The sequence below is a fragment of the Lonchura striata genome, chromosome 12 (assembly GCF_050655825.1).
Source record: "Lonchura striata isolate lonStrDom1 chromosome 12, ASM5065582v1, whole genome shotgun sequence".
Classification (NCBI taxonomy): Eukaryota; Metazoa; Chordata; class Aves; order Passeriformes; family Estrildidae; genus Lonchura; species Lonchura striata.
In genome coordinates, this window is record NC_140714.1 from 2,487,828 (window position 1) to 2,508,408 (window position 20,581).

The following is a 20,581-nucleotide window of genomic DNA, read 5'->3' on the forward strand; positions in this document are numbered from 1 at the left end:
TGAATCCAAGGATTCACCCCAAAAGCACCATGGGAATATCTGATTTAACAAAAAGCTCTAGTCAGGCACTTGCTTCTGGAAGCAGACTTTCCAAACTTTTGATAAAGTATCACATCATTTAAAGCTGTGTCATGCAGTGTAAATAAATAACAATATCCAAACTAACACTCCTGCAGGTCTTTGGGTACCAAAGCTGTGAACTTGCTTTATATTTTCCTCTGATGACTCAAACGAGCAACAGGGAAAAACTTTCTTTTTAGGACTTACCTACATTTTCCTGCAAATTTACGTTTATTGCTTTTCCACCTTCAGCTGGCAGAAATGAGGTTAGGCTCTCATTACCCACTTCAGCCTTTGACGTGCTGCAGAAAGTCGTCTGGAAGTGCCAGAATTAGCACTGTCATGCTCCGTGCTGCCCGTTTCACTGCAGCACGGAGCTGTGATCTCCTCGGTGATGCACCTGTGGTGCCCGTGGCCAGCACAGCCTGGGCTCTGCTTGCCTCAACCCTCACACGCATACAAATTCATCCCACACCTCCTTTTCTGCCCAGACCGCACACGTTTGGAGCATCAGCCATTTACAGCCACGCAGGAGAAATAAAGCAGCGAGTTTTCCCCCTTTCTCTCCCCCTTCTGCAAATGAAAATGATCGAGGAAGGATAAAATCCCAACAAGCCCAGCATCGTCCACACCGCAGCAGCCAGCGCGGTTCTGTACTCACAGCTCCGAGCAGCGAGGGGTCTCAGGATCTCTACAATTTCCTGCAGGACTGTGGGGAGCTCTCAAGCAGGCAGGCTGTTCAGCCAGGCAGAACGGAGCCGTGTGGAAGGTCTGTGCAGCTGGGAGATAATGGAACTGTTTTCCCAGCTGGGACCACGAGCCTTTTATCCGCTGAGCATTGCGTGTGTCTCTTCCCCGGTATTAAGCGTGAAATGCGCTGCCTTCCCCACGCTGCTCCAAGCCAGAACCCGCACAATTGGCGCCTCAATCAGACAAACAGCTCCTACAGCTTGTGCATATCCCTGTCTGGAAATTCGGGATGTGGAAAAATCAGCCCTGCCCGGCTCATCCTTCAAGAAAGCTGAGCGAGCGAAAGCGCAGCTGTCAGAGCGGAGCATGAAAGATTAAATGTGCTCTTGCTGCTCCTCTCGTACAAATATGAGCTCCTGTCAGGTAATCACAAACCTCTCTCCTCAAAAACTGGGTCACTGCATGGGCTTGGGCTTGGAACAGGAGTGGGAATAGTTTTGTTTGGTCCTGGTCCCCACAGCCGTGTCCTGAGCTCTGGAAGGTTCAGCCCGTGGGGTGGGAGCTGTCCCTTCAATCACATCCCAGCCCTGAGTGACCTCTGCACTCAACTGCCCCTTCGTATGTTGCATATTAAACAAATTTAAGTTAAGAAGGGGAGGGGAGACTTGCTTGTCTAAAGTAGCACAGACATCAATTGTGATTGAACTTCAAACCTTCTTGGATTTCCATTTTCTCTCTTGGGATTCCTTCAGCAGAGAAAAGGCAGGGTCAGGCAGGGGAGTCCCCTTCTCTTAGTGAGAAAAGTAACTTGAATTTCTCTCTGAGTTCCCAAATGGTTTGGGTTGGAAGGGCCTTAAAGCTCATCCAGTGAGCATGGGCAGGGACACCTTCCATCCCAGGCTGGCCTTGGACACTCCCATGGATCCAGGGGCAGCCACAGCTGCTCTGGGAATTCCATCCCAGTTCTTCTCCACCATCTCAGCCAGAAATTCCATCTCAATCTCCCATCCATCCCTGCCCTCTGGCAGTGGGAACCATTCCTGTGTCCTGTCCCTCCATCCCCTGTCCCCAGTCCCTCTCCAGCCCACCTGGAATCTTCTCTGATGATGCTGGAAGCACCTCAGCTGTCCTGCTCTGCTCTTGGGGTGGGAAATGGGGACAGCAGCACATGGCATTCTCTGGAATGTGCCCACAGGTGCCCAGCAAACCCTGCCAGCCCCATTCAGAGCGCTCCTCCTGATTAACATAAACAATTTTGCACTTTTCTTCCTGTGAGCTTCTCAAATGAGCTTTACTGACAATTAATTAAGCCTTGCAGCACCTTCTAAAGGAGATAGGCATTATAATTAGCAGCTCCATTTTTAATTAGGGACAAAATTTAAAATGGAATTTTAGGTATTTCCTCATTAAAAATTTTATTCTAAATAATTACGGGGCTTTTTCTAAGTGGTATCAAGAGTAAATAGACTAAAAGTTGCTTGCAACAGTTTAACCCAAGCTTCTTGTAGCCAATTTAAAAAGTTTATTAAAAATTTAGCCTTTTCTATGTCAAAATAAAATAATTTCCTTATGCCTTTCTTGCTGAACAAGACTGGAAACAGAATTTTTCATTGCTGAGGAAATTAATGCTGCTAAAACTTTCCTATTAAAGATTCTGCCTGTATCTTTGAGAAATGACACAGAAAGTGATGATACATTTGAATATTAAACCAGTCTTTTCCTAGAGGTCAGGATAATGCATTTGCATGTTACCAAAATTTGGTGGCTTTGCCCGGTACCCTGTCAAAACAAGAATTCATCGAGATCAACATTTCTTTGCCAAATATTTTGCTTTTAAAGAATTGTGATATTCTACCAGAAAAAAAAAAAAAAAAAACAAAAAAAACCTAAAACAAAAACACTTAAAAAACCCACTAAGAAACAAAACCAAAGGAAATATTGATGATCAAAAAAAATAACAAAAACCAAACCAACAAAAGACTGTCGTGTTTCCAGCTGTCAGAAACCCCTTAAACAAAACTTGTGCATCCTTTAAGGAAGGGCTGCCTCTCTTGGGGTTTTGACAGTGTCAGAGCACAGACAGCTCCTGCAAACTGGGGCAACCTCAGCAGCCTGGCCTGGGCCTCCAGTCACCTCAAAACTTGGCTCTGGAGTGACAAAAGTTTCCCTGCCTCAGGATGAAGTGCACGGTGTCCTTGTGTAGCTTTCAGGACGCTGTTGTAGGCTAAAAATACCTGGGAGATAGGATCTGGTCTATAAAGCAGACAGGAGAGCATCAGGAGCACAGGCTGGGAGACAGGAGGGAATCAGAAGTTGAGCCAAGGTGTCTCTTGCACAAACTCGGGCTGGAAGACACTTTCTGCTCTGTTTGCTCGTGGAAATTGGAGATGCCTTGGGGTGATGCACGCGGGGTTTGTCAGTGTGCCTTCAGGAGCTCTCCCGCTGCCCGTGGCTCCTTCAGACACAGGAGACAAAGCCAGGATGTCTTTATCAACTTTTTAACTGAATTACATCAAGGACTAACATCATCTAAACTCTCCACTGTGCACAAGCATCAGCTTGCTCAAGGGCAAATCCCTGCGACCACAAAGGCAAAATTTAAGACCCAAGATGAGTCTTTTCAAACAAAGGAATATGATCCCATCCCATGAGGTGCTTTACTCAGTCAGAGCCACCTTCTGCTCTGACATTCTTGCATTAACCCACCTGAATTGCTGTTTGGTGTTGACCCCATGCAGAGGGTTGTGGTTACTCTAAAATCCTAAATCACAGAATTTCAGAATGGTTTGGGTTGGAAGGGACCTAAAGGATCATCTCATTCCAACCTCCTGCCGTGGGGCAGGGACACCTCCACCCATCCCAGGTTGCTCCTCTTTATGAATCCAGGACACTGCTCAAGTAAGATTGAATTAATTAATTTTACAGTGCCAATCAGTAAACATTTCCCAAATTATTGGCTTTGTCTCCCCTCAGTCCTGTTAGACACGTTCTAAAGTAAGTTTCAACGTAATTTTTCATGAATGCAACTTTGCAATTGTTTTTCAATACAGAGGTGATGTAATTTCAGATTCATGGAGTTACACCACCTTTGTCTTTTGAATATTCCTTCAAGTCTTGTTAGAGACAGATATTGGAAATCTGAGAGCAAAAATCCATCATAATTCACTTGCATTGTAAGAATTAAAATGTACTAGGAAGTAAATTGAGCTGCTGGACAGGCTGGGTAGTTGAACAGCACAGGCACTGGGGAATGATCAGCTCTTGCATAAAAGGGGTCTTGAAATCCCACCAAAATGGATTATTGCACTCTGAATTCCCCAAAAAGTTTGCTGCTGAAGCAGAGAAACCAAGAAAATGCAACTAAACCAAACCAACCTGAATTCTTGATGACTTCTGGGCAAGTGATCACCACGAGGGAGGGAGGCGGCACAACCACCCCAGCAATGAAGCTCCAGAAAAAGGATCTCTCCTTTTGCATCATTTTCCAAAATACAACCTTCCAGAAAAAGGAAAGGGATTTGTTATGGAAGCAATGTTAACAATTTTCACCCATTTGTGTAAATAATTTTTATTATTATTATTATTTTTAAATCCTTATTTTGCTCTCCCCCTGCAACTGCAAAGAGCACCAAGTGCCTTCTGCATGTGTTTTAGCACTGTGATATATATTGAAGAACATTCATACAGAAAAAATAATGTAAATTATAGGAAATACACCTTCATATGCAATAGCTGTTTCTTCTGTAGCTTTTGTAGATTTTATTTTACTTGGGGCACACGCATGTGATGGAGACATGACACTGAAAAAAGAGATCTGCAGGTTTGACAGATAAATGTTTAAACAGTTTATTTGCCGAGTGCAAAAAGATACAATTCAAAGTATAAAGTGTATTGGTCTTCTTTCCCACACTAGATCCATCAAAGAATCAGAATTAGGCTACTTTATCCCTTGTTTGTATTCCACGAAGCTCTTTCAGGCTTTGTCTCCATGTGGTTTGTTCAGGGCTCCACTTTAGAGTTATGGACAACCCCAATCAGAGGCTCTGCTTTGATAACAAGGGGATTAATTAGTTCCCAACTCTACAAATAAACCAGAAAACAAACCCTCTGAACTGCTGTCTATGTACCCCCAACTCCAAAGATGATTAAAGAGGGAAAGAAGCAGCTCAGGGATGTTGTTAGTCCTGTGCTAAAGTGCCCCATTGATCTCAGTCTCTGGAATAAATGCCAAGGTTTAGTGGGTGTTAATCCTTGCAAAATGTGGAGCTTATTAATGATCCCCCCAGCAAAGGTGACCTCCTGAGCCTGGAGTGAAGATTTGAGAGGAGCCTGAGTAGTTCCTGTGCTCCCAGCTGCTCTGCTGCCACAGAAAAACAGGTTTGTGATCTGTGTCCTGGTTCTTGGGGTGGGAAATGCTCTGATCAATAGCTGGAGGTTTACCTGTGATGGAACTGGAAGCTCTTTAACACCAGGACACCCCCGATTGGAAATGACTGGACAAGGAAATTTTAAAAGCATAAGCAAGAAGAAGTAGAAAGGTTTTTGGTGGTTATTTTTGTTACAGCTGGTGGCGTTACTGGATGTGGTTTGTGTTTTGAAGGGCAATCACTGTTGAACAACTTTTGCTCTCCAGACAATCACTGTGACCTTAGTGAGACTTTCTAATGGCTTTGTGGCTAATCCTGCCATGATCTTCTACTCATAAAATGTGGGGAACTTTCTTATCTCTTTTTTTCTTCAGGGTCTTTGTGTGAGATGTGGTTTTTTGCTTTTATTTTTATACCTGTGTTTCTTTTGCTATTTTTTTAAATTTATTTTTTAAAGAAAAAAAAGGCATCTGAGAAAAACACCAGCTGTGCGTTTCCAGATTTCCAGGTCTGTGCTCGTGCTTGTACCTTCCTGGATGAGAAATATCTGATAAGTGACTCACATTTTGCATTGATTTTCCTCGAGGGAGAGAAAACTTGGAGCAGGGAGCCTGGGAATTGCAGTGTCCTTTCATTACTTCCCCTCCCAGTTGTGTTAAATGGTCACTGGATCAATGTCCACCATCTGTGCCCTGTGGAGGAGGAGAACACAGAGGCATCACTGCCTGCAAGTCCAGGGCACCAGATGTCACCTAATGGGTGTCAGCTGCCAGGAGCCACTCAGCTGTGACAGGGAGGGCTCAGAAACCCAGGCTGGAACAGAAAAATGCACAAACCCTCTCTGTTTACAGAAACTAGTGCAGCCACAAACCAAGTTACTCCTTTCAAGCATGGCTTTCTTTTCTCTGGCACTTGGCAGGTTCTCCAGAGGGGAGAGGGTGAGAGGGAACAGCCTCAGGCTGGGCCAGGGGAGGATCAGGGTGGGCACCAGCAGGAATTTCCCCATGGAAAGAGTGCTCAGGGATTGGAACTGCCCAGGGAGCTTTGGATCCCCATCCCTGGAGGTGTCACCTGGAGGTGGCACTCAGAGCTCTGGGCTGGGGACAAGGTGGGGAGTGGACACAGCCTGGACTCGGTGATCTCAGAGGGTTCTCAGGGTCTGCAGTGCTGGGATGACCCCAGGAGTGTAAAATCCTCGTTCTCCCAGCCCTGCAGCCAAAGGAGGAGTCTGGAATGCACAGATTCAGCTTCTCAAGGGTGATTATTTTCCCTTATCTAGAACATTCTTCCTCTGACCTGCTGAGCTCTGTCCAGCAGCTCGGCCATGGCATTCTGTCTGCCCTCAGGGCAGTGTTCACATTTTATATAGAAAATTACGTGTACTATATTTACAATAATGTTCCAACAGCCATCATTTCTGTTGGGCAGTGTGTCTGTGCCTTAAACCAACAGAAAAGTTTCACCAGCACAGCAAGGCATGGAGGGCAAGGAGAAGGAGAAGAAGGTCAGGACACACCCAAATCCCTCCATCTTGAGCTTCTTAATATTCTAAAAACCCCAAAATTCTACTTTTTCACCCTGTGTTAACTCAGCTACCACACTGCTCAAACCCTTGTGGTTTGTAATTCCTCACACAGAGTTGGCAGCTTTTTCCACGGGCTAAAATCAAAGCCACAGGTGTTTGTGACTTTGTGCCAAGGTCTCTGAGCCCCTGCCAGGGTCTGGAGCCAGCCAGGGCAGCCAGAGGGATGTGCTGGGCTCTGACAAGAGGGCTTTTCCAAACTCAGTGATCCTCGGATTCTGGAGCTACACTTGACCAGGTAAATGTCTAATATTTTAGTTAATAATAAGGCATTAGGAATTACAATCTATAAATGCTGCATCATAGGCACAGTTCTCACCAAGACAGATAAAAAGTAGATTAAAACCAGCAAATATGTTCCATTTTCTCTATGGTTTTTGCATCCTTCAAAGACTAGTGTCTCACTTCTCAGAACATTTCAGCCCTGCAAGAAAATGCTGGGTGTAAACTTTAAAAAAAATCCATCTTGATCTAAAAGAAGGAAAGAAAAATATGGATATTTCACAGGAACTGTAGGGACAGGCAAGGAAAATGACTTTTTACTGAGAGTAGGTTTATATGGGATATTGGGAAGGAATTTCATCCCGTGAGGGTGATGAGGTCTGGAATGCATTTCCCAGAAAAGCTGGATCCCTGGAAGTGTCCCAGGCCAGGTTGGACATTGGGGCTTGGAGCAGTCTGGGACAGTGGAAGGTGTCCCTGCCATGGCAGGGGTGGCACTGGGTGAGATTTCTGATCCCTTCCAGCCCCCACTAGAATGAGATTTTATGATAATGATATTAGAAAAATTATACAAAAAAAAAATACCCTTCCAGGGCTGCTGCTCCCTCCTGGTTCCTTCATTTCCAGCCAGGTGTTGATGTCAGAGGGATCAGATCCATGGCAGAGGGAATTTCACCAGCTCTTTTTCCAGCCACTCTCCCCAGGGCTCCCCAGGATGATCCTGGAGCATCTCTGCCTTCATCACAATTTGGTCTAATTGAGAACATGCACAGTGCAGTGTCTGTGGTCCAACAGTGGCTGTAATTTCAGCCCTTCTTTTAGGGAACCAGTATATAAAATCCACTTATTAAAAATGTATACCTGAGAAGAGTGAGTGGAATTTTATAGGTCTGGTTTTACTGCAGAAAATGTAGTTATTTGGGGCTCACAAAAGCTGTAAAGCTGCACCTAAGATTTTACAGCACTGAGTGAGCTTAGATGAATTAAAATATAACATTTTCCTGCATCCTTCTTTGGATTATGTTTGAGGACGTTTTTCATTCAGGTTATTTTTTTTTTTTAATTTCCAATGGCAAACAGAAAATATTCCTCTTTGCAGCTGTAGATAGAATTAATGAGGAATATAATATTCAGACAGGGATCGTCTGTATGAAGTCACTTGCTGGATGCTTTGTACGGAAATATCCTCGTGTTTTGACACACTGATTTCTTGTTCTCTGACAAGGCTATAATTTGCTCTAAGAATTGTTTCAGTCGTTTCCCAAATATTTTTCATGCTGCGTTGGGAAGAAATAATTGAATTTGGTAAAGTTATACCAACTTTCATTACGTTGAAAAAGAGCTCTCTTTATGCAATCCCATCAACTTCCTCCTCAAAGATCAGCTTAATTAAAACTCCACTCTCTTAAAACAGACCATTGCTTATGATTATAATGAAGTTGAATGAAAACTAATGAAAATTAACTAATGCAGATCAGTTTGTGTATCTCACAGGATGATTTTGTATTACTGTTGCCTTGTAGAACTGTAATAAGAGGGGCTGGGCCCAAGGATCAGCCTGGCTTTGTGTTTTAATGCCAAATATATTTCAGGGGTGCATAAAAGCCTAGAAGGATAAACCTTGCAAAGCAGGCAGCTCACTGAGAGGCAAAGCTCAGCTCAGGAAGGGTTGTATTTGCTCAGAATCTTCCCAAAATACTGGGGAAACCTACAGGAGGTTTGCTCTGGCTGCTCCCTTGTCCTGTTTGGAGATGTTTATGGGGCTGATATAGATAAATAACAAACCTGACAAAAACAGCTTTACTGGAGTCAGATACTTTCATTTTTTTCACAGAATCACAGGACCCTTAAGGCTGTAAAAGATCTCTGAGATCACCAAGTCCAACATTTGCCCAAACAGCACTGTCCCCACTAAACCATATCACCAAGGGTATTTTTAGAATGTACTTTTACACGGCTTTAGAACCCACTTTTAGAGTGAATATTTCAGAATCTGGTTTTCATGACCTCCTTAAAATTAGAGTATTTAGCCCATTCTATTTAGCTCTTACTCAAACAGTTCCCAGCAGTTTAACACCCCATCTCTCTTCCCATAACACAGGTATCCAATAAATCTTCCAAGGGAGAGTCCTCTCCACTATCCAAATCTCTGTGCATCTTTCACCCATGCAAGGGATTTTATCAGAGTGTTCAAAATAAATTATGCAGGCTTTGTGCCACACAATCAAATCTCTGCTTGTTAAGCATTTAGTGCCAGTGATCAAACCCCCTAAATGTCAGCGAGGTCAGAGCTTGGTTGTGCTTCCTGCATAAAAGAAAAGCTTGGCTGATATGCATTTTCCTGTACGGAATGTACTGGATAAAACAATTATGTGAAACATTCCCTTGGAAATTGTGGGGCTTCTTCCATAAATTTGCAATTTCAACTCTTGGGCAAAATGTGTGAGGAGGGGTTGGACTTAATGATCTTGGTCTTTTCAGACCTTAATGGTTCTATTAAATGAGGGACCTTTTACAGGATATTTTTTATTCCTGAGACCAAGTCTAGACGTTTCCTTTTGCTTCCAGCACTGAGCTCTGAAACCCAAAGGAATCCATATCTTCCAATAATCTGCCTTCAGCCTGTGCCACTGCTATTCTGAAAGGATGGTCCCCACATTTCTGCCTGATTTAATGAAATTTTACATTTTGGGGAAGTCAGCCCTGCACCTGCTCTATTAAAAAAATTTGCAACTTCCACCTGAAATGTTGAAGAACCTCTTGCTGGGGTTTGGAGCACCCTGGGGTCCCTGCCCATGCAGAGGGTTAGAACTGGGGATGGTCTTTAAGGTCCCTTCCAACCCAAACCATTCCATCACTGTGAAATGGCACAAGGAGTTGTTACCCACACTTAAATCCCAAAAACATTGATTTGTGTTAATCCTGGATGAAATCTCCCAGCTCCTCAGCCTACTTCTGCAAGAGAAGACAGGAATGATTTACCAGATCCTTTTCCACGCAGAGATCTCCCTGTTATCTCCTGAACACCAGTTATTTCGACTTGCTTATGAAAATTGTTCCACCAATTTTTCTCCTCGTGGTGCATAAAGTGTAGTGAAAAAACAAACATCTCAAATTAACTCCACAGTAGCTCATTTTAATTTTGTCTTGTGCTATGAGAGAGCTGATAACCTAAATCAGCCTGATTGTTATTTCAGCTGGTAAACAGCATATTTTATTCTCTGTGTATCTCTGGTAATAACTGGTGCTCAATCCCTAGGATCTGTGTATTAATCTAATTATTAATTTATTAATATCACCCTCGTTGAAATTGCAGGAATGGTTTGGGTTGGAAAAGACCTTAAAGTCCATCTTGTTCCACACCTTCCACTATCCCAGGGTGCTCCAAGCCACGTCCAGCCTGTCCTTGGACACTTCCAGGGATGGAGGTACCAAATGGGGGTAGGACAAAGGAGTCACTTCACATCCCCTGTGTCAAAATCCCTCATTAAGAACACTGTAATTAGCTCGGGGGAAATGATCCCTCAGGCTACCATTGGGTTTATTTGCACTTTGTGATATCTTAGAGTGAAATTAAGCAATGTAAGTGTAAAATTATCTCAGGAAAGAGAGATTGTATTGTGATATTTCAGCAGCAAAACACTCTTGAAACACAGAGCCCAATAGTGGGGTTTGGGGCATAGTGTGAGAAGGGCAAAGAAAAGTCAGCAGTTGAAGGAGAGCCAAAGAATTCCAAAAATGTTGGCAGGAAAAGCCCTTGGAGGTCACAGATCCCAGCAGTGACTCCCTCATCCAGCTTCCCGTGCTCTGCCCTGCTCCAGCAGCATTCCTGAAGTCACTGCTGAAGGAATTTCTGGATTTCCCTTCCAGAGACTCATGTGCATAAAAGATAAACTGGCCATTATTCCCCCCAGTCATGGATTTACTCCTTTATCTCCAGTAATAAATGTCTGTAATTTGAAACCTCCTTTGGGAAAAGGTCGATGTTATGGAGGTCATAACTGTCAGCACAAAGTGTGACTGTCCTGGTGTGGAGCCTTTAGCTGATATTGAGCACTAGGTTCTCCACCTTCTTGATAAATACAAGAGATTTTCCCCAGATTTTGACCAAAGCAGCTCATCCTTTCATTCACTGGAAGGAGAACATCTCTTGGCTGCTCAAACTTCCTCTTGCACTTGTCAAAAATGCAAACTAAATATTTAAAGTGGAATTAAATCCATTGTTCTCATTGCTGCTGAGGGAGAAAAAAATGGTGTTTGTGCTGTTTTGTGTTGGGTATAATAAAGACAAAGTTAAAACCCCAGTTTGACTGACAGAAATAATCGGGAGAGCAATTAGGACTGGTGATACTGGTATGGAAGATTTTGAATTATCCAGTCCAGCCTGGAACATGAAGGGACAGGAGGGAGGAAATGTGTGGCTGTGTCATTGCTGTGTTCATGGAATTAAATTCATTATCCACCACTGGTTTCTGAGGAATAAATCTATTTAAACATCAGACCTGGGCCCAGTTCAGCCATCAGCACCAGGCAGGACTAAATCCCAGGAAATATCCCACAAAGGATGGGAGATGGAGCCTTTTGTGAGGGCTGTGTGTGGCAGCCCTGCAGCTGCAGCTGCACAAGGAGGCTGTTCCCACATGCAGCCACATTGTCCCTCAAGTGCTTGCCATGAATGGGTTTTATCACTCCCAATCCCACAGGAGAATAAAACCCCAATGAAAAGCTGTTGTTTGACATCCAGTTGGTCTGGCTGGAGCTCCAAGCAGCTGAGGGATGGCTGCCAAGGGACTCGCAGGGATGGCTTTTCCCTTTTCCTGGGCTCCACATCTCCAGCTCTCACCGGGATCATCCCCAGGGTAGATCACCCCACTCTGGAGCAGCTTTAGGTGCAGCTGTGGGCTCTGTGCTGCAATCCAGATGTGGGGCCAAATTCATGGGCAGCAGCTCTGGCTCTGCCCTGCCAGGGCTGTTGGGTGGTGTTGTCAGCCCTGGAAAATCCCTTGGCACTCAGGGATCATCCCTTGGGATCATCCCACTGCTGGAGAGCTGCTAGCTCTGCCCCTTGATGACTTCTTATGAACATGAAACAAGTCTGGCCAGGGCTTGATTCTACTTTGGTAACTGACAAATCTGATGAATTCAGAGGTTTCAAGGTCAAAATACTGAATAAAAATCCAAACTCTGAGCCTCATACTGTGCCCAGGATTTCCCAATCTCAGAGCAGTGCCTTTCGGGATCATTGATAAAGCTGTGGTCTTAGGGAGGTCAAGAGTACTTGTGAAATGTTGATTAAAAAGTTGATTAGTTAGCTGATTAGATGTGAGGTTTAGATGTGGATTATAGTTAAGGATCAGCAGCAGTTAAGAGAAATTTATAGCACGTCCTAAGCACCTCAGTCATAGAAACTAATGATATTTTAGCCATAAAACCTTCCTTTCAGGTGATAGTCTTCACCATTAGAACAAAAGTAGAATCAAAGGATTTAAGACTCTTTCTTCTTGGTTTACAATCTTCAATTCTTTTTTTCCCTCTGGAAGCCTTAAAAAGAACTGCAAGAAATATAAATTTTAGCAAAGGAAATCAAGCTCCAGTTTGAATCCCAATGAAATTACTGAGAGCAACCCACAGACTTTATCCATGCATAAATCAAAACACCTTGTAAGTGTTATTCATCTTCACCTCACACCCAAAAAATAGGAATCTTCCAATTTTACACGGAAACCCGGGTGAAAAGACTCGGAATCTGGAGTTGTTTTGTTTTGGATTTTTTTTCGCAAAAGAACCAGGGGCAAATGAAGCACCAACATCCAACCACCATGGAATGTTTTCCCATGGTTGTTTGGCAGAGCCACAATCACAACGTGTAGCTCACGGGTCTGCTCTGAACCCACCTCCAGAGACCAGGAGATGTTTAAAATACCCCAAAATATTGACCAGAACACACAGTGAAAGTTAAAGGACATTACCACTAAACAAAATCCTTTCACTTGATTTAGGAAAATCCAGTTTTTACCCTAGCAAAGCATCACTTCCTCTCTCAATAATGTCAAATAAGGTACCAGCACATCAAAATGTCTGTTACCTCATGGAATAACCATTCATTAGTGCAAATGGTGCACAGTGCTGATTTGGAGGGCCCTGGTAGGCACTTCAAATCTTTTATTGCAAATCTAAATTTTCCTTTTTAGTGTTGCAGGATCATATAACTTTGTCACTTGCAGCTGAGAGCTGTGGGATGCACCAGGGGCTGAATTCTTCTGTCTGACATTATAAATGCCACCTATATTTGTTTCTTTTTTTTACTATTATTTTATTTCTGTTATAGGTTTTTTTCTACCTGCATAATTCATGGCTCTAAATAAAATTGCATGAACATTTTTGCAATAGCACTTAATCCCCTCTATACCTTAAAGGAGATATTTGATCTTGAGAAGGATTTGTTTCTTGAGACAACTACAGCAATATTTAATTATTTCTGTTTAAAATCAAGGAAACTTCATAGACAACATTCTTTAGTGTAAACCTCAGTGGATTTGCTTTTAATAGCACAAAAGAAGTGTGGCTAATGATAAGACTCTTAAATTCTTCTATTTTAATCCATTTCCAACCTTCTTGTCTTCTGTAGTCTTTGGTAACTGCACCCACAAGAAAAATTTCCTCTGTTTCTTCTTCAGTAATGCAGTAAAATCTGCAAATTACAGTGATTTAGATCCATGATCTCCCAGGTACTCCTGTTTCTGATTCTGCTCATGCTGGAAATATTGGAATGTTCAAAGATCCAGCCTGGTTTGTGTTGGATTACAGGCAAGACTTTGTGTAGACCACAATTCACCCATCATTTCCCATTTTATTATCAAATGTTATTTATTATTATTTAAATATTATTTAAATATTATTTAGTTATTATTTAAAAATACCCAAATTAATTGGACAACTTCAGGCATGAATTAGGTCTGAGAGAAGCTGATTTCTGCCCTGACACCTGAACACCTACCTTGGAAAATGAGGAGTTCACTGATTGCTCAGTGAAATCCCAGCTCTGGTGACACTGTAGGCAAAGTCTTTTGCTGTGCATATTTAAGCTGAAATTTCTATTTCGTATTTCTCTTTACTCCTTCTCATTTATTAATGGCTGTGGGATCATCATGACATGAAATGTTTTAAAAATCTTGCCTCCTGCTTTTTAAAATAAATAATAAATGCCAGATCCCGGGTACCACAACTTCTTTAAGTACATGTGGGAACAAAGCCAACACAAAGTGATTTAGGATTGATTCACTACAAAACTTAATTTGTAAAAAAAAAAAAAGATTAATTCATTTTTATGTCATTCACAGTCATTAGAACATAAACTGGCATAATACACTCCAAAAATCCAATTCTTGAGGACCTCAAAAGCAGCTTCTTTCTCTCTATTTACTCATTTTTATTCAGAAAACCTGCCAGAAAAAGTATTCAGAGAGACCAAAAAAGGTATTCAAAGACATCAAAAAAAGTATTCATTCAAAGACACCAAAAAAGGTATTCAAAGACACCGAAAAAATCAGTAGCATTTTATTTCAAACAAAGGCAGAAAACAAACCCAAGCTGCTGCTTCCACCCCACGTTTGTTTTGCTTCAGCTCTTTAAACGCACCCTTTCCCAAGGGGGAAGAAAAATCCATATTGTCCAATTGTCTTTCCATTAAAATCTGCAACAAACTCCCACAGCTTTACGGAGCAGGGGGATGGAGGCAGGAATATTTGTCCAGGTATTGATCACTCCTGCAGGATGTGGTGCCTCCTCCCCGCCTTGAGAATCTCCCATCCTTTCTCCATTCCCGCTCCTCCGAGCAGGAGGAGATTGCTGCTTTTTGTCTGTGTAATTGCTTTGAAGATTTAGGTCTAGATTTTAATCTCAGAAGGGCAATATATCTGGGAGAATTTCGGGAGAAGGAGGGGAAAAAAAAGTGTGGCTAATGGATATGCAGGGAGCATCACAGCATGGAACAAACAAGGCGTGACATGGACCCGAGATTGGGATCTGGCAGTCGTGAAATTTAGATGGAGAACCCTATAAAGAGCTCTTAATTCCGCTGCTAGTGGTCAAAATCCATCACATCATAATCTCAATAACGCTGTAAATATATTTATTTGAAGATCTTTAAGAATTTTTGCATGCGAGTCCAGCTTTTGCCTTTATTCATTCCCCCCAAAATGTGAAATTATTTCCCTTTCCTGAAACAGCAACATTTTAATCTCAGAGATCCTATCCAGAGTTGTAATTGCATTGTTTTTATTTATTTTATTTATTTTTATTTTTATTTTTATTTTTATTTACAATTTCCTTAGATTTAGCCACGGTCTGGTGGTGTAGTGGAAGGTGTTTCTGCCCATGGCAGGGAATTGGGAGAAAGTGGGCTTGAAGTTCCTTCCAACCCTTCATATGAGTCTCTGAAATAACAAAGGTAGAAAAAAAGTCCTTAAGTGGAAAATTGTGACTTCTCAGAAACAGGATATCTGTCCTGCCCACACCTACAGTTTAGAAATTTTAAAAACTTTGAAGTCACCAGAAGGATTTGTGATTCCATTTGAATTTTCGCTTTCAGGCCAGGTTTTTTCCTTTTTTTGCTCTTACAATCATTCCTCAGAAACAAGAAAACTCCACTGCTTTTCTTGGCACGATTACCATGATTTATTCTCTAAATACCTTGTCTTTTCCATTGATTATCGATTCAATCCATGGCTAATTCACTCCTAATGCCCTGCCTGGGCCGAGGTGAAATCCCCTGGGGACTATCAAGGTTGTGGTTCTCCACTGCAATGGAGCGTAATTTATATTTTTTGCCCCTCTAAACATTTGTGTTGCCTATAGGGAGTTGTTGTTTCAGCTGGAATTTCATTTGTAGCTTTGGAATTAGTCAGATGACTTCATTCCACTGATCTGCTTTCCTCATGTTTTGGTGTCTTCAGGATTGTATTATTTGTCTTGAAGCCTCTCTGTATCCATATCTGTAATATAATTATCATTAATATGGTTAAAGCAGACACTACAGCTGAGTCGAGGCCCTTTTTGGCAACTTTTAGTGTTGCCCAAATATTCCTTGAGGGATCCACCAACAACATCACCAATATCCCGGAATACTAGAATGGTTTGGGTTGGAAAGGATATTAAAGATCATGTAACCCAAGCCCCTGCCATGACAGGGACACCTTCCACTGTCCCAGGTTTCTCCAGTCCCCATCCAACCTGGCCTTGGGCACTTCCAGGGATCCAGGGGCAGCCCCAGCTGCTCTGGGAATTCCATTCCAGACCCTCCCCACCCTCACAGGGGAGAATTTCTTGCGTGTTTTCAGTCTGACCCCATCCCCCTTGTGCTGCCCCTCCAGTTCCTGATGCAGAATCCCACTTTGGCTTCCTTGTGGTACCTTCAGACACTTGTGCCAGGTTTCCATGGGGTCCCCACTGAACCTTCCCTTCCCCAGGCTGAGCACCCCCAGTTTTCTCAGCCTTTCTCCACAGGGGAAAGTCTGGGAAAGTCTCCACTGGAGTTTGGGTTGTGTTTGTTCCTGTGCCAAAATCCCCCGTGACATCATATTGCACCTAAAACTTGGAACCTAAGGAAGGATCCTAGATTTTCTGCAGCCTGTAATGTTAACAAGCCTGGAGAAATTTGATAAAAAATGTGATAAAAAATTTGACAAAAAGAAATTTGATAAAATACTTTGGATGTTTTGTACTGAAGCTTTTTCTTCCCCCCAATTGTTGCTGCTGAAGTCGGAGCGCGTTTGAAGATCTGAAACTTTTCTTTCGAGGCAAAAGTCGCCTCCTTGTTCTTTCCCTCATGCTGTGTTGACGTGTTCTCATCAGCTACATCGGGTTACCTCTTCTGCATTAAAGCCTAACCACAGCCTTGGAGTTTGCAGTTACCAGCTACAAACAGAAAGATTTCTCCCTGTGAGACCAGAGCATTCCTCAAGCAATTTTCCACCTTTATGCCGGGTTTTGTTTCATCAGGGTTGATTTTTTTTCCGTGTTGTTTCTTACCATCTGCCTTGCAATTAAGCTGTTTAAGAGCACCCACATCAAAGGAGGGCTCTGCTTCTCTACAAATAGACCTCTCTGCTGCACTGCAGAACTGACAAAAATAATCCACCCGGTTCCATCGTTTATAATGATGAAATAAATATTTTTTTCCTTGTTTTTATTTTTTATTGACTTACAAAAAAAAAAAAATCAGAAAAAAGGGCATGTCTAAATTAAGCCATTCTTTGCTGAAGAAAATCTAACCAGCAACATCTTTATTCTTTATAAGTTTTTCTATACAAACACAAATGATATTATAAAATTATTGGGGTTTTTTTTTGTGTTTTTTCAAGCCAGTGCTTCACTTTAATTGTTGTTTGGCAGTGTTGTAGGGATGATTTCCTCCCTAGATAAAATAGTTAAACAAAAAGGTAATAATGAGTGTAAAGAAGCAAGAAATGGATTAGAGAAGCTGTTTAAAATAAGTGTAATTTTATTTTTGTGGGTTTTTTCCCCACTTCATAGAATGAATGCTTTGGGTTGGAAGGGACCTTAAAGTTCACCTTGTTCCAAATTTCTTCCATGGGCAGGGACTGCTTCCAAGGTGGCCTTGGGCACTTCCAGAAGTGGGGAAATCACAGCTTCACAACATAATTTATTATAATTATAGTAGAATGAAAGCTTATGGAGGAAAAAGAAAAAAAGAGAAAATCCAGTGCCTGAGGAAAAGGATTTCCAAAGGTGAAAGCGTGCCGATGGTTTCCATGATGTGACACCAAACCAGCAGGATAAAAAGTGGCCGGGACTTGCAGGTAATTTGAGGTAACGTTTCAGTGCCCAGGTGGGTGATTGCTCGCAGTGACCTCCCTAAACAACCTGAAACCAAGCTGAGAAAATGGGATTTTCTCTTGTCTTCCTTGCTGACCTCTGCTGTCAACTCAGAAAGAAAGTAAATTAATCAGAGCGTGTTTGCTTTGTTCAGGGAGTAATGTTTTCTTTTTCACGCCTTGTGTTTTATTTCAGCAGCTAATGGTCCAATTTATTAAGAAAAAGCCAGGAATTTTGCAAATGCCTTTCTCTCATTAGAGGAGGCTGGAGTGGGCTGCCTCAGCTCCCCCAGCACAAGGCACAGCCCAGCAGGTTTTTAACCTGATATTCCATTGCCAGGTGGTCCCTTAGGATTTCAGGTCTGTCTGCAGGCTGTTCCTGAGCTGGGAATGAGCTGAGTCTAGAGAGGCAAACCTCAAATTCTTGCTGTCCCATGCACTGCAGCTTGCCTTGGAGTGAGTGACAACCCCATTTCCTCCCCCTTGGAGATTTGTTTTGGAGCTTTAACCTCCCTTATTGTTTCTAATTTCAATTCCCCTGGCTGTATTCACACGCAGCTCTCCAGAATTTGCCCTGATTTATCTAAAAAAGGCAAGGAATTATTTTCCCATGATGGCTTTCTTTTTCTCCAGCAATTAAAATTTCTGCCATCCTTCTGCAAGGCAAGTACAGGGGCCCTTTGACCCTGAGAGCAAATCTTCAGCCCTGGAAGTCATTTAAAACCCTTTCACCTCCTGGACACTTATTTCTTCTCCACATTTCAAAAACTTCAGCTGTCTTCTGTACCCCCAGGAGTGGAATCAGTGCTCAGCAATTCCCATCTCTCTCCCAGCTCCTGGGATTGATCTATCCAGGCATTCCTTTATGGAAATCACATTTTTCTCCCTTTGCAGTGATCAGGGTATGGAAATTCAGCACATGATGTTGGGAGGGGTTTATCCAGCTTTATCCAACTTCTGGGGATGATCCCTTACTGCCTCAGCCAGCTGGAATCACCATTCCTGGGGGTTTGACTCAGGTGGGGATTTCTGTATTTCCATGGATATTTGACTTCTAGGTGCTGCCAAAAGCTCCTCAACTCTGAAGCAATTAAAACTTGCAATTTATCACCAGCTTTGCCTTGTTACACTTTTCCCTTTTTGCTTTCATTCCAGTGATTGCAAGTAACCAAATTTCAGTTAATTGTCAAAATTTGAGAGAATTAGGCTGAGTGTTTTCAAAGTGATGTCAGGGCTGTGGCAATCACTTTGTTGCTGCCTGGTGTTGTCTCAGAAGCTTCTCTGAGATGGAATGTTCATGCAAATGCAGGAGCTGGTGTTTGAAGAGCTCAGATCAGAGGTGCTGTCTCTGGGCTCTTCTCATCTCATGTCACCTCACAATAAATTTGCACACATTATTTACCTTTGGATTCTTCCTTTTCACTCCAGGACTGATCCAAAGCTTATGTCAGGAAGTAGAAAAAATTGTGTCAGGTAAAAAAAAAAATGTCTGTTGATTTCAGAGGAACTTCTCTCCATGTGAAGGGAAAGGAAAGCCATTCCTGGAAATGTTGGTGCTTGTTTCCTGTCCCATCAACCTGCCAGGCTGACCCATGGTGACTTATCCTCCCTCCTCAGCTAAGTTTTCTTCTTATGAAACCCTCCTACCCCCTAAAGGAGGCTTATAAAGAGAGGTGTGCTAATTAGGAGGGGTTTAATTAGCAAAAAAGTAAGCCATTGTAGCCTCGTACTAATAATATTAATAATATTCTCATTTAAAACCAATGGGGCTGAAATCTGTGGAGCTGAAAGGGTGGAAGGAAGAGCAGATTTCCAGCACTGCTGCCTGTGATACACTGAGTGTATCAGGTGAATTTTCATCTCTCCTTCAGCCAAATTTTGCAAAATTAGAAGTAAAGGTCGTCAGGATGAGGACCATCAAGTTTAGCAGTTCTAAATCATGTAAATGAATACATATTTTTAAATAACATTATGGCTAAAAATTACATAGCATCACTATGGCTCAATGCTGGACTCATCAAATTCTTGTCAAGAGGGAAGGAATGAAGTTATTCTTCACAGGAGTCCTCCAGGGCTGCATTTGCTACATGACAGAAGAATGGAGCTGAAAGAATAAAACCGTAAGCAAACCTTGAAATTCACCCCCAAAAAACTTCTTAGAGGAAATATTCAGAGTGAGCTCTGTGGTGCCTCTGTGTTACTGTCTGAAATTTACACTTTAATGGGCAGGTGTTAATGAGCAGCAGCTAAAGCCTGACCTGTTCTCTCAAGAACTGCTTCAGAAATAAAGTCTTTCCACCTGAATAGAGTAAAAAAAAAATAAAACCTTAAATTTTGACTGTGTGTGAAACTGTAGCCTGTGTAGGGAAGGATAAACCCAGCACAGAAAGCTGAACAGATTTAAACAATGCAGAAGCCAGGAGGGATCCGGCTTGAAGGAACTTCAAGCCCATCTTATCCCAACTCCCTGCCATGGGCAGACACCTTCCACTACACCACCAGACCATGGCTAAATCTAAGGAAATGATAAATAAAATAAAATAAAATAAAATAAAAATAGGATGTCACAATTCTGCTGAATTTGTTAATGCATTGAGTGATTCACTTTTTATGAGGGAAACTCAGAAGAGGCTCTGAAGGAGCCAGCAGGGAAGATGGGGAGAGGCTGGAGTGCCAGGAGACAGGGAATGGCTCCAACTGCCAGAGGCAGGGTGAGATGGAATATTGGGAAGGAATTCTCCCCTGGGAGGGTGGGCAGGCCCTGGGATGGAATTCCCAGAGCAGCTGTGGCTGTCCCTGGATCCCTGGCAGTGCCCAAGGCCAGG

At 42.5% G+C, this 20,581-nt stretch overlaps 1 protein-coding gene across 3 annotated transcripts in view; it reads right to left on the bottom strand.

Annotated features, from left to right (window-relative positions):
* The window catches only part of CNTN6 (contactin 6), a 129,946-nt gene extending 128,905 nt beyond the window's left edge, over window positions 1-1,041 (bottom strand). For 2 of the 3 annotated variants that reach the window (XM_085590276.1, XM_021529017.3), the window contains exon 1: window positions 722-1,041. The gene's annotated coding sequence lies outside the window, so the exon portion shown is untranslated. The remainder of the gene's footprint in view (window positions 1-721) is intronic. The other variant, XM_085590277.1, reaches the window with a different exon arrangement.
* Between the last annotated feature and the right edge of the window lie 19,540 nt (window positions 1,042-20,581).